We start from the raw sequence: 19,037 nt of genomic DNA, 5'->3' as shown, positions 1-19,037 counted from the left end.
AAGGATAGCCAAGCTTCACACGAAATTGTTCAGATGAAGCAATGATAGCAAAGTTCACATCAAGGGATTTGTTATGGACCTCAATAGGTAATGTAATAGAACCAATTGCAGGAGAAGAAAATGCATCAAAAAATTTCACAATCACATCTGTTTTGTCATAAATCACTTGATTCAATTGCAAAGTAAAAAGAAATTCTTTAGTAATAACATTAACCATGCATGAAGGATCAATAAGCACTCCACGGAAAGGTGTATTCTTGACTTTTGCAACTATGTATAAAGGACCATTAGGTGCCCTGATAGTTTCACTAGAATCAAATGTGATGGAAGGTTCTTTAGGTTTTTCTTGCTGCTCTACAAAGTTAATCACATTCGGAGTCATAGACACAAGACCATCAGATGAGAGAGAGGAATCATTAGCCTCAATCGCATTAGAGGTATGAGAAGGTAATGGATCAGTAAAAATCTGAAGATTCTGGTTAGGAGGAGCTACAGATGTGTTGCCTTTATCATTCACTCCAGAAACAGAGATAGTATTATTATCAATCAAATCTTGAATTTTACCCTTTAAAGAAAAACATTTTTTAGTATCATGCCCAGGCTGACGATGAAATTGACAAAAAGATTTGTTATCAAAATAAGGTTAAGTAATCTTTGCAGGATCAATTTGCTTTATAAGAGGAAGAGTAAGCACATTTTGTTCCAATAACTTATTCATAATACTATGCAATGATTCATTCAAAGGAGTATACTTTCTTTCTTTCTTGAAAAACTTAGAAATAGGAGGCACACCTGATGCTGCATTCACATTGTTGTTGATGATGTTTTCATTGAATTTGATGGAATCTCTGTTCAGTTTAAACTTTCCAAATGATTGTTGACTACTATCACCCTTATCACTCAGAGCCATAGGATGAGATTGTTCCATTTGACTCACAGTCAGTTGATAATTGTGAAGAGTTGCACACAACTGTTGGAAAGAAGTAAACTCAGAAAATAGAAGTTTGTCTCGAATATCTTTTTGTAACTTAGAAATAAAGATTCTTTGAATATCATTATCAGGCACTGGAAAAGAAATTTGAGCATACAAATGCTTATATGTACCAATGAAATCAGTCACTTTTTCTTTAACACATTGTTTTACAATGCATTAAATCAATCAAAGTAACTTTAGGACTTATATTGTTTTGAAATTGTTGAATAAAAGCATTTGCAAGTTGTTCAAAAGAAGTAATAGAATAAGAAGGCAACGAGAAATACCATTGTAGGGCTTTGTCTCTTAATGTTCTAGTGAATAGTTTTGCAAGCAACCTTTGGTCATAAGCAAAATCAGTACAAATTGTTTGAAAAGTCTTAACATGTGTTAGAGGATCTCTTTAACCATTATAAAGCTCCAAATGCGGGATTTCAATATGTTTAGGAGGGATAGCTTGGACAATGTCAAGAGAAAGTGGGCTCGCAACATCAAATGTGGGCACACTAAACTTAGATTGATTCATAGAGGCAATTTGTTGTTGTAAAGAAGAGACAGTTTGTGCAAGATTGTTAATGGTAGCTTCAGTTGAAGAATTCATATTAGATGTGTTAGATTGAGATGGAGGTGTTATGTTATTGAAAGAAGGTAAAGAGTAAGGTGGTGGGACACTATGATAGTTAGTCATAGGAGATGATTGGACAGGAGGAACACTACAAGGAGGAATAGAATGGTTGAATGAATTGCCCCCTTGCGTCATGTTCATTTGCGGAGATATAATAGGAACACTCATTGAAGGAATGAATGAAGAAGTCAGATTGAATGAAGGAAGAGGGTTAATTGAAGAAGAAGGATTTCCCCCATGACTAGTGATCACAGGGGGAATGTCTTGTATAGAAGTAGTCATTATGTTTGATGTAAAAGTAGGCATGCTAGCAATAGAAGTTGTTAAAGGAATAGAATGATTGACTTGAGTGGGAGGTTGTGTATAACCTAAAGTTTCGGCACAACTCTTCATAGGCATCACATTCGAATCCACAATGTGTGCAATACCATGCAAAATATCAATTCCATTCTTATCACTTTGAAGCATATGTTTTAGACCCTCAATTAAAGGAAGAGCTTGACTATCGGGGTATTCTTGAGACATCCATTGTCGAAAATCGTCAAATTGATTATCCAATTTCGAAAGTTGTTCTACAGAAACCTCATGGAGAGATTCTTCATCATTAGGAGGATTAGAGGAATTACCCATGTCCTCGTTAAAAAGGTTATTCAAATTAGGTTCCATCTCCTCGGTAGTTAAACCTCGGAAAGACTTAATTCTACAACTTCGTCTAATGGGAATAGTGTAAGTAGGGCTTATTGTTGTAAAACTCATGCACTAGAAAGAGAGAGAAGATTTTGAATTTTAGAGGTAGCAATTTTCAGTAAAATCAGCCAATCTTCTAGATTTAAGCTGTTAAATGCAATCACAACAGTCTCCCAAAATTTCAGAAAAAATGTCTGGGACCGTGGCGCTCGGAGTGCACACGGTCCTTGCAACTTTTTTTGAAATTTGCAGGGATGAAAGTTATGATGATTTTAAAGCTAATCTGAAAAAATTGAGTGATTTTACGATCTGTAGATAGGCCAAATTAAAGTTGCAATCTCAAAATTGAGCCCTACCAAGATTGTCGAAAAATGCAAAATTTGAATTTTGAAAAAGAGAGGGAAACTGAAATTTTGAATTTTATGATTTTAGAGGGAATGTTAAGAGCAATGCAAGTTTTGAAATTCAAAAGTTGACTTAATTTCACGCAAAATTCAATTTTGAAAGCAGAAATTAAAGTTGTTGTAATTAAGCACTTAATTTCAAAAGTCACAAATTGCAAGAATTTGAATAAAGCACTGAAATTTCAAATGAATGCAGACACACTTTTCAGATTTAGGACAGTAAGAACACAATTTTGACACAAAATTTCAATTTCAATGATTTTTGAATGATTAGAAGCCTTAAACCAAGCAATCACAAGACCAACTTTGACTGTAATTTTGAAAGTGTTATAATTGATAAAAGCAGCCAAAATTCTGGATTTTAGCAGAAAAATACAGTAAGATCTAGCTCCCGAAATTTCGAAAAAAATGTCGGGGATGATGGCGCTCGGAGTGCACACAGTCCTCGCAACTTTTTTCCAAATTTTCAGGGATGAAAGATATTGTGATTTTATTGCGGAATCCAAAGTTACAGCTGATTTGGAGATGTTTTGATCAGTGAAATTGTCGGACAAAGGTTGAATCAAGAGTATTTCAAAAATTAGGGTTTTGACACTTAACCACTTAATTTTCAAAATTAAAGCACAAATATGATTTGATAATTTGTAATAGAAGGGCAGATCTGAAACAAGCATTAACAATTAAACATTTCACAAGTTCAATTACTAAAAAGAAAATTTAGGGTTTTTATGCAATCAACCTCTAAAATTTGCAAAAGATCAAACATGGAAATGCAATCAAGGAATCCAATTTTCAGATCTAAGCATGAATAATCAGAAAGGATGTTCACGTCGGGTTCACCAAAATGTAAAGCGGAAAAATGATCAAACCCTAGTTGCTCTCCCCTCTTCCAACTCCAAGGAGAGAGAAGGGAGGTCGCTAGGGTTGATGGTTTTCACTTGGGAGACTTTACATTCAAAAGAGGGGTTGAAACCCACAAGATCCAATCCCACACAATGCAAGATTGGATGCTAAATGACTTTCAAGGGTTAAGACAGACAGCAAGGCTACCCTCTTTTGTAAAGAATATTGATAGAAGAATTAAGCTAGGAATGCATAGAAAGTGAGAAAGATTCGCTTATAAACTAAGATAGGGATATAGGATGAAGCTGCAGACCTGGAATTAGCAGTAAAATGTTGATACGGTGCTGTCCTACAAATTTGAGCAAAATTTGACGGGACGATGGCGCCCGACGTGCACACGATCCTCCGAAAAATCTGCGAAACGAAGGGGGATCTGTTCGTCTCTGCACAAGGATTCCAGATCTTCAATTTCAGCCGCGTACCTGCAACCTTGTTGTAAGGATGTTTGTATCCTTATGTGCGAAGGTATAGATGTTGTTGTTTGTTGTATGTTGTAGTAGTATGTAGTAAGTGATCTCCTCTTCAATGGTCGAATCCTTGTCTTGAATGCAACACTTAGCCTTGAATGGAGACTTAGAATGATCAATTGCTTGAAGGAATGCTTGAATGCTTGAATGTTTGAGTATCGTTTCCACGCTTTTTCCATCCATCCACATGAGAGAGGAAGATTTAGTTTATATACTTGTCAATTAGGGCTGATAGACTGATTTTCCCGACCTTAGGCCGACCAAGAAATATTATTTTCCAAATTGCAAACAAAAAGACCCGAAGTCCCAAAGGAGACCGGGCCCAAAATAGGGCCAGGGACCAGGGCGCTGGGCGCCATGGTCCTAGGGGACCAGGGCGTTGGGCGCCCTGGTCCTGAAGGACCAAGGCGCTGGGTGCTCTGGTCCCACCTCCCGGGACAGCAGGGTGCAAAGGAGGTTCAGGCCAGGGTGCAAGAAAATGCAGTTTTTAGTGTCGTAATCAGGTTTCGGGGTCTCCATTTAGGTTCCATGTTGCATCGCCATCGTGAAGACTGAAATGCAGTCGAAATTGCAAGTGTCACAATTTTAGGACGCTACAAGGTTGTCCACATAATCTTCCATAGTAACGTGCATGAGATCATGAAATATAGTAGTCATGGCTCTTTGATATGTAGCGCCTACATTTTTTAGCCCAAAGGGCATGAAATTCTAGTAGAAAGTTCCCTAAGGACAAGTAAATGCCATTTTGTGCTGATCCTCGGATGCAATTTTTATTTGATTATAACCAGAGAATCCATCCATCAAAGATAACATCGCATGACCTGCTGTGAGATCGACAATCAAGTCAATATTTGGTAATGGAAAGTCATCCTTAAGACAAGCTTTGTTGATGTCCCTAAAATATGTATATATTCTAATGCTATGATCTAGTTTACTGACAGGTACTAAGTTGGAGATCCATTCAGGATAATCAATTGGGCGTATGAATTTGACATCCAATAATTTCTCAAGCTCTGCTTTGACTAATAATGCCACTTGTGGATGCATCTTTCTCAATTTATGTTTCACCCAGGGTTTTGCCCCTAGTTTAACTATCAGATGATGCATTAGAAAATATGGGTCCAATCCAAGCATATTAGCATATGACCATGCAAAATTGATTTGTCACTCTGTGAAGAATCTTATGAACTTTGATCTTGTTGTCTCTATCAAAGATTGAGCCAAGAATATGTTGTGTGGAACTTCTTCTATGCCAATGTTTGTTTTGATGGTCTCGTCTACCAACATGGATGAATTTTCCTCATATGATGCTGGGAGAATGTCAAGCCTTCCATCTTTGGGTGCCTCAAAGATGTTTTCGCCCTAAGATACATCCTTTCTTTTTACTTTTTTGGGGTCAGATAGCACCACAATGTGGTTTTCACCATAAGACTCTTGATTTGTTTTTATTTTTATATTTTTGCAACTGGAAGGCCTAACACCCTCACCAAAATATGCCACGTTGTTGAATTCTATAGTGTATCCCACTTTATGGTCCCCAGGGGGAAGATCATCTCGTATGCCAAGATAGTCAATAAAAGCTTCACCATTTTGGAATGTGTCAAACTATGCAGGTCCTTCATGGTCCCAGTCAATAAGTTGGTGGTGAACAAGGGGAAGGCCTTTGATGTTTTCAAAGTTAGCAGGGCTAAGAGTGAAGATGCAGTTATATTCAGGTATGTCAAGGTAATTGTCGAGGTCATCGTTGGCACTCTCCTCATCAGTCTTGATCATGAAGGAATCCAAATTTTCATCACTAGTAGCGCATTCTGGGACAGGTGTTCTCATTCTATGTGATTTCAACCTAGAACCTAGAGGCAAGGACTATATGGGATCCTTAGGGGTTGTTTCTTGACTAGCTTTGAACTTTCTATAAAATTCTTTGTCTTCTATGGGTTCACCTGGTTCTCTGAATGTCTCAATGAGCTCATAGTCACTAGAGGATTTGTCTAAATCCCATTCCCATTCATTGGAGTCTGTGGAATAGCGATTCTCTTGTTGAATTTTGGCAACTTTTATTTGTAATGCTTCTCCTATCTTTTGAGTCTTGAAAGTCATGAAACCAAGTCCTTTAGAGCATTCCTTTTTGAATGTCAATTCAGGTTCTAAAGGTTCAATGATGCCTTCCTTTCTTAAGCCAAGAGGGCTTTTGCCATCATACCCAAATTTTTGTAGGATCTTGAACCCTTTGCCATATTTTTCACATAGTATGCTGATGTGATCTTGTGTATCATTTTCAGGGTCTTTATAAAGCATTTTGTATAAGTCTTCTTCTTCCATTTCACCCCATTTTTGGAAGATTGTAGGATCCCATTTAAGTGTAATGATAGATACTCGCTTAGTAGAATGTGGTCGTCCATATTCTTTTCATGAATTTATGACTTGTTGTAAGTACATGGTTTGATTCAAAGTGTATTCACCCATGCCCTTGTCTTGGAATTTGCCTTTAAGCTCACCTTGTTTTGATGTCGAAGGTTTTAATAACTCAGGATCAATGTATGTTGAAGAAGGAACAACCTCTCGATTACTTGGAATGATTGTCTTAGTTTTTTACCTCAAGTTATTATAGTATATGAAAGGATTAAGATCGCCATTAACTGTTATTTCAATTCCATTGTGAGGAAACTTGATGCATTGGTGATATGTAGATGTGACTAACCTCATTTCATGAATCCAAGGATGTCCTAGTAGTATATTGTATGTGAGATCCAGGTCTAGGACTTGACAAACCACATCCTTAGTAACTCGCCCAACTTTGAGAGGTAAGGTGATTGTGCCCTTAGATGAGCGTTCTTCATCATTATATACTTTGATGGTGATTTTTCTTGTAGAGTTCACAACTTTGTCTGAATATCCCAATTGTTTAATAGTGCTCAATGTACAAATGTTTAGACCTGCTCCTCCATCTATGAGGACTCATTTTATTTGATGTTTGTGTATGAAGGCTTCAATGTGTAATGGTGCATTATGTGGTTGGCTCACAGAGGCGTCATCGGCTTCTGTGAATGTAAGGGAGTGTGGAATGGAAAGGTGTCCCACCATGGCTTGAAACTGGTCCACATTCAGATCAGTAGGAACAACAGTATCCCTCAAGATTTTGTCAAGAATAGCTTTATGTGTGGGGATATGCATAAGAGCTCAAGGATTGAGATAAGCGTAGGTGTCTTCCCCAGGTGTTCTACAATGTAATACTCAGGCTTAGTTGATGAGGAAGAAGTGTTTTTAGCTGGAGCACCTTGCAAAGTGAATTTACCTTGATGAGTTGTGGCATTACATTTAGAGGTAGGTTCAGAAGAAGATCCAATACCTTTCAAGACGATCCTGGGTCCCTAAGTAGAATTCTCAGGCATGTTGGCATTATGTGAAAACTAGTATGTGGACATAATGATATTGTATGTTGTCATTGATGTCAATATGTGATATGAAGAGAGAACCGGCATATGTGAGAATCGGTATATATGCCAAAGTAAAGCGGTATATTTGTTCAAGGTGAACCGGCATGTCAAGGTGAACTGGCATGTAGTCATGGGAACCGGCACATGGAAACATTGTATGACTACTGGTTGGTAGGTAGTTTCCACTTCAGGATTTCTGATTGGAGTACTTCAAGCCTGTGTGACTCAATCGGTGATCTTTGTGTGATGAGTTAGTAGTGTAACAAAGAACAGATCATGTTGCCGCATCAGACTTATGCGCGTGAAGGATCTTGAATGAAGAAGACTATCCCTATCTACCTCAAGAATGTGCGAAGCCTATAAATGATGAAAACGCATGATGGATTATTAGCCGCCATGAAATCGGTGGATAATGAACGATGGAGAATGTCTTGAGATTTATTCAAGATCTGTTGCATTTAATGTAGTATGTTCAACAGTCGGGATTGAACCATTTGAATTGCTTAACCTAACAGGTTTAGGGTTTAAGGTCGATGTTGTGTTTCTTTCTAAAGTTGTTGGCAAAAGTTTTGTGTGTGTATCCAAGAGAAAGGATACATGTTTCTTGCTAGACCAGAGGAGAGAATTGATACCTACAAGAGTGTAAGTGTAGAAGGTGAAGAGGAGCTTAAGCAGATCTGCATTGGCATTGAGTGCTATCATCAGATCATTGTTATACCTGTTGATCTTTAACCACTTCAATAGTAGTGAAATCCCTTAACAGGGTAGCTTTAACTGGCTTGCTGTAAATCCTCTAACAGGGTAACTCGAAGCTACTGAGTTAGTGAAATCCTTTAGCTATTGAGTTCTTGAAATCCTCTAACAAGGTAACCTTTAATAAGGTTGAACCCTTAACCAGGCATTCTAGCCATCCCTTAACTGGGTGATCCCTAACAAGATCAGTTCGTAGCGGAACCTATTGTAATGTCTCTAACCGAACAAGGCTCCTAATAGAGCGGACTTCCAAAGAGTTCATAAACAAGCTTGTGGGTATTCATTCCCACCGTGGTTTTTCCCAGTTGGTTTTCCACGTGAAAAATATGTGTGTCATGTGTGATGCTTTTATCTTGTGATACTTTGTTGTTGTCTGTCAAGCATGTGATGGTTCTGTGTTTTATGCCTGTCAATAAAACATGTTGAACTAGATGATTATTATGTTTTGATGATAGATTACCTGTTCATGCATAAGATTGAAATGGTAGTGTAGTTTTTGAGTTGAGTGGAAAGCTAAGAGATTAACCAGTTAATGCTTGTCTCAGTCACTCTTGGCTTTATCGGTTGCACTTTGTTTCAAATTGGTATCACTGTTTACTAGTCATTTGAAGTGTCTGTTGTCAAACTGGTTTAAGACTATGTTTTTGTCTGTATTGATTCACCCCCCCCCCTCTCAGTACCGATTTGGTACTATTCGTTCATCATTGAGTTATCAAGTCATCTTGTCCTTGATGATAATGGTAGAGACATAATTATCCATTGAAATGTGATTGATAGTTGAATCATAATTATAAGATGCTCTAGTATAGTTGGTTTGGTCATTTGTGGCTTTATATTTTCCCTTGTCATGCTTCAGGAATGGTTCCTTAAACATCTCATGTTCCTGGTTGGATGAATGCCCTTCAATCTCAATGTCACCTCTATTAATAAGATCTTGTATGATGTTCTTCAGTCGATGACAATTTCCTATTTTATGTCCTTTTCTCTTATGAAATTCACAATACTCATCATCATTCCACCAATTTGGTTTGACCTTTGGCTCATATGGAGGAAAATCTAGAATTGTTATTATCTTTTTTGCCACTAGCTTCTTGAAAACTGATTCAAGTGTTTCTCCCAATGGAGTGTACTTCCTTTGTGACTTTGAAGTTGTTTGAGTATTCACTTGATTGTTTGTAGAGCTTGATCCAGAAAAAACAATTTTAGGTCGCACTGTATTTGCATCAACAACACCATCATTGACTGTGTTCTTGTTTTTATTCCAAAATCTTGGCTTGTCTTTTCCTTTAAAGTCCTCTTTGTTTTCTTTAAATATCTTAATGACTCCTTGTTCAATTAGGACCTTCTCTATTGCTAAGCCTTTTTCAATGACGTCCTTGAAGGTGGACAAACAAGCTTTTCTCAAGTCATAACCAATGTCTTTGTTAACATTCTAGGTGAAAATCTCTACCATTTATTTTTGTGGAATTTCACAAGAGTATCTGCTGGCTAGATTTCTCCATCTTTGTAAAAATGATGAAAAATATTCTCCATCCTTTTGCTTGGTGTTGCACAAGGTAGTGATTGATATGTCTGTCTCTATGTTGTATGAGAAATGTTGTATAAATGCCTCTACTAAGTCACCCCAAAACTTAATACCAGGTGGAAGTTGGGAGAACCATTCCATAGCTTGATCACCTAAGCTCTATGGGAATAATCTCATCAAATATGTCTCTTTTGTTGCTACCTCAATGCAAGTTGTGAAAAACTATCTTATGTATGCCTTAGGATCCCCTTTTCCTCTATACTTATCAAACTTAGGTGTCACAAAGTGTGTAGGAAATGGAGGCATTGGAATGCTCTTGTCAAATGGATAAGGACATATGTCTCTCATTGTGTATGTTGGCTTCGGTGCATTTATGTCCTCCATTTTCTTTTGTAGGTCCTTGATTTGCTATTCCAAATTGCTCTTAGGTGGAGACCTACTTCTTGGACCATACCCCATGCTTGAACCACCGGGTGGAGGAGGAGCATGTTGCATATATGGATGATGTTGATCATACACATGTTCATATGGAGGAGGTCTATAATGATGCTATGTATATGGACCACCTGGCATAGAGTCATGTTGAGGAACAAAAATTAGCTTTGTCCATGTATACCATATGTAGCATCCTAAAATTGTGACACTTGCAATTTCGACTGCATTTCAGTCTTCACGATGGCGACGCAACATGTAACCTGAATGGAGACCCCAAAACCTGATTATGACACCAAAAACTGCATTTTCTTGCACCCTGGCCTGAACCTCCTTTGCACCCTGCTGTCCCGGGAGGTGGGACCAGAGCGCCCAGCGCCCTGGTCCCTGGCCCTATTTTGGGCCCATTCTCCTATGGGGTCTCGGGTCTTTTTGTTTGCAAATTGGAAATTATCATTTCCTGGTCGGCCTAAGGTCGGGAAAATCAGTCTTTTAACCCTAATTGGCAAGTATATAAATGACATTTTCCTCTCTCATTTGGATAGATGGAAAAAAGGGCGAAAGCAAGATTCAAACATTCAAGCATTCAAGCATTCAAGCATTCCTTCTAAGTCTCCATTCAATGCTAAGTGTTGCATTCAAGACAAGGATTCAACCATTGAAGAGGAGATCACATACTACTACAACATACAACAAACAACAACATCTATACCTTCGCACATAAGGATACAAACATCCTTACAACAAGGTATTAGTACTTGTTTTACATTACAGACATTTACATTTACAGCATTTCTCATTTCTTGGTTAATTCCAAAACCAGGGTTTGACCTAAAGGCAAACCCCTAATCCCTAACCCCCCAATCATCTTCACTTTTCTGTGTGTAGGTTGCAGGTACGCGGCTGAAATTGAAGATTTGGAATCCTTGTGCAGAGACGAACAGATCCCCCTTCGTTTTATCGATTTTTCGGAGGACCGTGGTGCTTGGACACCATCGTCCTGACAACTTTTGCTCAAATTTGCAGGACAGCGCCGTATCGACATTTTACTGCTAATTCCAGGTCCGCGGCTTCATCCTATATCCCTAACTCAGTTTATAAGCGAATCTTTGTCACTTTCTATGCATTCCTAGCCTAATCATTCTATCTACATTCTTTACAAAAGAGGGTAGCCTTGCTGTCTTAACCCTTGAAACTCATTTAGAATCCAATCTTGCATTGTGTGGGATTGATCTTGTGGGTTTCAACCCCTCTTTTGAATGTAAAGTCTCCTTAAGTGAAAACCATCAACCCTAGCGACCTCCCTTCTCTCTCCTCGGAGTTGGAAGAGGGGAGAGCAACTAGGGTTCGATTGCGATTTTTCGCTTTACATTTTGGTGAACCTGACATGAACATCCTTTCTGATCATTCATGATTAGATCTGAAAATCGATTCCTTGATTACATTTCCATGTTTGATCTTTTGCAAATTTTAGAGGTTGATTGCATAAAAACCCTAAATTTTCTTTTTGGAAATTGAACTTGTGAAATATTTAATTATTAATGCTTGTTTCAGATCTGCCCTTCTATTACAAATTATCAATTCATATTTGTGCTTTAATTTTGAAAATTAGGTAGTTAAGTGTCAAAACCCTAATTTTTGAAACCCTCTTGATTCAACCTTTGTCCGACAATTTCACTGATCAAAACATCTCCAAATCAGCTGTAACTTTGGATTCCACAATAAAATCACAATATCTTTCATCCCTGAAAATTTGGAAAAAAGTTGCGAGGACCGTGTGCACTCCGAGCGCCATCATCCCCAACATTTTTTCCGAAATTTCGGGAGCAAGATCTTACTATATTTTCCTGCTAAAATCCAGAATTTTGGCTGATTTTATCAATTATAACACTTTCAAATTTACAGTCAAAGTTGGTCTTGTGATTGCTTGGTTTAAGGCTTCTAATCATTCAAAAATTGGTGAAATTGAAATTTTGTGTCAAAATTGTGTTCTTACTGTCCTAAATCTGAAAAGTGTGTTTGCATTCATTCGAAATTTCAGTGCTTTATTCAAATTCTTGCATTTTGTGACTTTTGAAATTAAGTGCTTAATTACAACAACTTTGATTTCCGCTTTCAAAATTGAATTTTGCGTGAAATTGAGTCAACTTTTAAATTTCAAAACTTGCATTGCTTTTGACATTCCCTCTAAAATCATAAAATTCAAAGTTTCAGTTTCCCTCTCTTTTTCAAAATTCAAATTTTGCATTTTTCGACAATCTTGGTAGGGTTCAATTTTGAGATTGCAACTTTAATTTGGCCTATCTACAGATCGTAAAATCACTCAATTTTTTTAGATTAGCTTTAAAATCATCATAACTTTTCATCCCTACAAATTTTGAAAAAAGTTGCAAGGACCGTGTGCACTCCAAGCACCATGGTCCTGGACATTTTTTCCGAAATTTCGGGAGACTGTCGTGATTGCATTTAACAGCTTAAATCTGGAAAATTGGCTGATTCTACTGAAAATTGCTACCTCTAAAATTCAAAATCTTCTCTCCCTCTCTAGTGCATGAGTTTTACAACAATAAGCCCTACTTCCACTATTCCCGTTAGACAAAGCCGTAGAATTAAGTCTTTCCAAGGTTTAATTACCGAGGAGATGGAACCTAATTTGAATAGCCTTTTTAATGAGGATATGGGTAATTCCTCTAATCCTCCTAATGATGAAGAAGCTCTCCATGAGGTTTCTGTAGAACAACTTGCGAAATTGGATAATCAATTTGATGATTTTCGACAATGGATGTCTCAAGAATACCCCGATAGTCAAGCTCTTCCTTTAATTGAGGGTCTAAAACGTATGCTTCAAAGTGATAAGAATGGAATTGATATTTTGCGTGGTATTGCACACATTGTGGATTCGAATGTAATGCCTATGAAGAGTTGTGCCGAATCTTTAGGTTATACGCAACCTCCCACTCAAGTCAATCATTCTATTCCTTTGACAACTTCTATTGCTAGCATACCTACTTTTACATCAAACATAATGGCTACTTCTCTACAAGACATTCCTCCTGTGATTACTAGTCATGGGGGCAATCCTTCCTCTTCAATTAATTCTCTTCCTTCATTTGATCCGACTTCTTCATTCATTCCTTCAATGAGTGTTCCTATTACATCTTCACAAATGAACATGACGCAAGGGGGCAATTCATTTAACCATTCCATTCCTCCTTGTAGTGTTTCTCCTGTCCAATCATCTCCTATGACTAATTATCATAGAGTCCCACCACCTTACTCTTTACCTTCTTTCAATAACATAACACCTCCATCTCAATCTAACACGTCTAATATGAATTCTTCGACTGAAGCGACCATTAATAATCTTGCACAAACTGTCTCTTCTTTACAGCAACAAATTGCCTCTATGAATCAATCTAAGTTTAGTGTGCCCACATTTGATGTTGCGAGCCCACTTTCTCTTGACATTGTTCGAGCTATCCCTCCTAAACATGTTGAAATCCCGCATTTGGAGCTTTATAATGGTAAAGGTGATCCTCTAACACATGTTAAGACTTTTCAAACAATATGTACCAATTTTGCTTATGACCAAAGGTTGCTTGCAAAACTGTTTACTAGAACATTAAGAGATAAAGCCCTACAATGGTACTGCTCGTTGCCTTCTTATTCTATTACTTCTTTCGAACAACTTGCAAATGCTTTCATTCAACAATTTCAAAACTATATAAGTCCTAAAGTTACTTTGACTGATTTAATGCATTGTAAACAAGGTGTTAAAGAAAAAGTGACTGATTTCATTGGTAGATATAAGCATTTGTATGCTCAAATTTCTTTTCCAGTGCCTGACAATGATATTCAAAGAATCTTCATTTCTAATTTACAAAAAGATATTCGAGACAAACTTCTATTTTCTGAGTTTACTTCTTTCCAACAGTTGTGTGCAACTCTTCACAATTATCAACTGACTGTGAGTCAAATGGAACAATCACATCCTATGGCTCCGAGTGATAAGGGTGATAGCAGTCAACAACCATTTGGAAAGTTTAAACCGAACAGAGATTCCATCAAATTCAATGAAAACATCATCAACAACAATGTGAATGCAGCATCAGGTGTGCCTCCTATTTCTAAGTTTCTCAAGAAAGAAAGAAAGTATACTCCTTTGAACGAATCATTGCATAGTATTATGAATAAGTTATTGGAACAAAATGTGCTTACTCTCCCTCCTATAAGGCAAATTGATCTTGCAAAGATTACTTCACCTTATTTTGATAACAAATCTTTTTGTCACTTTCATCGTCAACCTGGGCATGATACTGAAAAATGTTTTTCTTTAAAGGGTAAAATTCAAGATTTGATTGATAATAATACTATTTCTGTTTCTGGAGTGAATGATAAAGGCAACACATCTGTAGCTCCTCCTAACCAAAATCTTTAGATTTTTACTGATCCATTACCTTCTCATACCTCTAATGCGATTGAGACTAATGATTCCTCTCTCTCATCTGATGGTCTTGTGTCTATGACTCCGAATGTGATTAACTTTGTACAGCAGCAAGAAAACCCTAAAGAACCTTCCATCACATTTGATTCTAGTGAAACCATTAGAGCACCTGATGGTCCTTTATACATAATTACAAAAGTCAAGAATACACCTTGTCGTGGAGTGCTTATCGATCCTTCGTGCATGGTTAATGTTATTACTGAGGAATTTCTTTTTACTTTGCAATTGAATCAAGTGATCTATGACAAAACAGATGTGATTGTGAAATTATTTGATGCATTTTCTTCTCCTGGGATTGGCTCTATTACATTACCTATTGAGGTCCATAACAAATCTCTTGATGTGAACTTTGCTATTATTCCTTCTTCTGAACAATTTCGTGTGAAGCTTGGCTATCCTTGGCTATCTTCCATGAAAGCTATTGCTTCTCCTATTCATAAGTGTTTGAAATTTCCCCATAATGGTGAAGTTGTTACTGTCAATCATAGTCTCTTTAAACCAGCTGAGAGAACTTCTAGCGTTCCTATAGATTACTTTTGGCCTAAAAAATTCCAATCTCTTCCTCCGCAAAGTGATCATCTTTTCAAATCTTATCAAAAGTGGAAAACAGATATGATCCTATCTTTAAGTGAACCTAGAACACCCAAACTTGACATTCCTATCATTCTTGAGAAGGAAGTTCTTCCTTTGAAAGATAAAACTAATGTCTTTCCTCAAGAAGATTCCTAACCCATCCCTATGGATGTGACTATGTCTATTCCTAATAAACCTTCTAAACGTAGACCTATACCTCCTCATCATGATGGACTTGGTCTTCTTCCTAAACCAAAAATTCCTCCTTTATATGGAGCAGTTCCTCCTCCTTCCTTTTATAGAGAGAAGAGACCTTCTTCTTCTCCTATTATCCAACCTAAGAGACCACAACCTAAACACCCAAGTGATAAGGATGAGAACATTCCTCCACCTCAATCTTCTCCACTTCCTACTAAGACTAGATGAAATCGTTCTGCACGTGAACGCCGACAAAAGCATCGTCTTAGAGCTCAGGCAGCTGCTTCTCAAACTTTGCAATCTAGAAAAACACCTTCAACAAGCATTATTCCATTCTCTCCAAAATCTCCAAAACATAAGATGCATGATGGTCTTGATCCTGTGCGAGTTAAAGATCCTATTTTTATAAATCTTGATGATGATATAGATGAAAAAGTTATTCATGATGAACATGTTACTCCTCTTGCTTCTGATAGTGAATATGAACTTGTTGATATTGATAACCATTTATCTAATGAATTTTCTAAAGCACTTATCCTAGCTCGTAGACAAGAACAACGTGGCTCAGAACATGAACATAGCCCTTGTTTGGATCTTGTGATAGCTCCATCTGCTGTGTTGGATGTTCCTCCTCTAGCGTGTTCCCTGCCTTCCCGAAACATTGATTAGCAAGATCGAGGGGTAGATGACATGCTAGACTAGTTTCATTAGCATAGCAGATTCTCTCCTCCTATCTTTTGTTACTTCATCTATATGTTATTCTCATTCTTCTATTTGTTGTCCTTAGTGTTGTCTACTTGAGGATGATGCAAAGCATTGAGATCTCTTTTGGTCTCTCTCATGTTGACTCAAAAGACACATGTGTTCCCTTCTTCTAGGTGACCTTCCTTGATTGGGGAATGAAGAACAATTATGCATACATACATATGATATATATACATGACTTATCATATAGCATACTGACCCCAAGGAAAGCGAAGTCACCTCATGCTTTGTGTTTTGTATCTATTATCCTTGGGTTTATCTCACACTTGGGGGCTAAATCCTTGCGATAACATGCTCTTTTCCTTTCTCATTTCTTATGTGTATCACTACATTAAAACAATCACCCCTGTTGAGGCATGTGCGATCGCTTTAACGTAGGGGGGCATACACCCTGTCTATCCCTTCAAGATACTCAAAAATTTCTTGGCGAACTTAGCTTTGCCTTGAAAATTTTCGGTATTTCTTTTGCATGACTCATAGTGAGGGAACCTTACTACTGACAGTCATGGTTCTCCCTCATGATCTTCCCTTTTACTTTGTCAATCGAAGTCGTAAGATCCCTAGTCCACTGGGGGCTTGGTGTGTCTTGCCTCCTTGACGTGGTGAAAGTCTTTCAATGTTGTTTCCTTGTACTTTACCGGAAGTATGAGCATACATACTCCTGCTAAAGTGGGGGCTAAATGTAGTGTCCTAAAATTGTGACACTTGCAATTTTGACTGCATTTCGGTCTTCACGATGGCGACGCAACACACAACCTGAATGGAGACCCCGAAACCTGATTATGACACCAAAAACTACATTTTCTTGCACCCTGGCCTGAACCTCCTTTGCACCCTGCTGTCCCGGGAGGTGGGACCAGAGCACCCAGTGCCCTAGTCCTTCAAGACCGGGGCGCCAGCGCCCTGGTCCCCCAGGACCATGGTGCCCAGCGCCCTGGTCCCTGGCCCTATTTTGGGCCCGGTATCCTATGGGGTCTCGGGTCTTTTTGTTTGCAAATTGGAAATTATCATTTCCTGGTCGGCCTAAGGTCGAGAAAATCAGTCTTTTAACCCTAATTGGCAAGTATATAAACGACATTTTCCTCTCTCATTTGGATAGATGGAAAAAAGGGTGAAAGGATGATTCAAACATTCAAGCATTCAAGCATTCAAGCATTCAAGCATTCCTTCTAAGTCTCCATTCAAGGCTAAGTGTTGCATTCAAGACAAGGATTCAACCATTGAAGAGGAGATCACATACTACTACAACATACAACAAACAACAACATCTATACCTTCGCACATAAGCATACAAACATCCTTACAACAAGGTATTAGTACTTGTTTTACATTACAGACATTTACATTTACAGCATTTCTCATTTCTTGGTTAATTCCAAAACCGGGGTTTGACCTAAAGGCAAACCCCTAATCCCTAACCCCCCAATCATCTTCACTTTTCTATGTGTAGGTTGTAGGTACACGGCTGAAATTGAAGATCTGGAATCCTTGTGCAGAGATGAACAGACCCCCCTTCGTTTCGCGGATTTTTCGGAGGACCGTGGCGCTCGGGCGCCATCGTCCCGACAACTTTTGCTCAAATTTGCAGGACAGCGCCGTATCGACATTTTACTGCTAATTCCAGGTCCGCAACTTCATCCTATATCCCTAACTTAGTTTATAAGTGAATCTTTGTCACTTTCTATGCATTCCTAGCCTAATCATTCTATCTACATTCTTTACAAAAGAGGGTAGCCTTGTTGTCTTAACCCTTGAAACTCATTTAGAATCCAATCTTGCATTGTGTGGGATTGGATCTTATGGGTTTCAACCCCTCTTTTGAATGTAAAGTCTCCTTAAGTGAAAACCATCAACCCTAGTGACCTCCCTTCTCTCTCCTCGGAGTTGGAAGAGGGGAGAGCAACTAGGGTTCGATTGCGATTTTCTGCTTTACACCATACTATATAGGAATGTCATGAGTTTGCTCTAGTGTGTTGCCCCCAAATTTGATGTGGGGTTTCCTTGTGTCCAAATTTTTAGCATGCCTTTGAATATACAATTGCTTTGGTGGTTGGTCCTTAGCCTTGGTATGTGATTGAGTATACTTTTCTGCATAAGGCTTCCATAATGATCTACGAAGGTGAGTATCATATGCTTGACCATGTGCATGTGGGACCTCTGGTTTTTGAAACAAAGATGATGGTGATTCAGGCACCATATGTGGTCCTCTATTGCCTCAACTATTAGGCCTCCTTTGATCCATGTTGAGGTGAGGTTGTTGCAAAGGTCAATTTTCCATAATTTGAGACATGTCAAAATCATGAGGGATCTTGGCTCCACTTTGTGCCATCACTTGTAAGAAGTATTGTCTATCTCTCTTCATTATTTCCTCAACCAATCGATTGAAACGGGGATCCATAATGGACTCTTCCACTTCTTCTGAATGTACTGAAATGTTGTCCATATTGTCATTGTGTGTGTCATTGTTGTTTGTAGTGTCCAAGTTCTCAACATTTGGAATGTTTCTATAAGCATCCATGTCAGGCAATGTGTTATGATCAGAATTGAAAAACATATCATTGTCATACTCATAGACACTCATGTTTGCGGACTCTTGAGCTTCTTTAGTTTCTCTCCTAGATTTTTGGGAACAGGATTCAACCATGAACTAGGTATTGACAAAGATGTGTGAGACTAGATGAAAATGGAAAGAGTATGGAAGACTAAGAGTTGGATGGAATATAAATGAATCTGAGGTGTACTTACAATGTCCAAAGTGTAAGAACAAGTATGTATGTAGTAGAGTAGGTGTGGC

The sequence above is a fragment of the Cryptomeria japonica genome, chromosome 7 (assembly GCF_030272615.1).
Source record: "Cryptomeria japonica chromosome 7, Sugi_1.0, whole genome shotgun sequence".
Classification (NCBI taxonomy): Eukaryota; Viridiplantae; Streptophyta; class Pinopsida; order Cupressales; family Cupressaceae; genus Cryptomeria; species Cryptomeria japonica.
Note: the sequence above shows the minus strand (reverse complement) of the source record.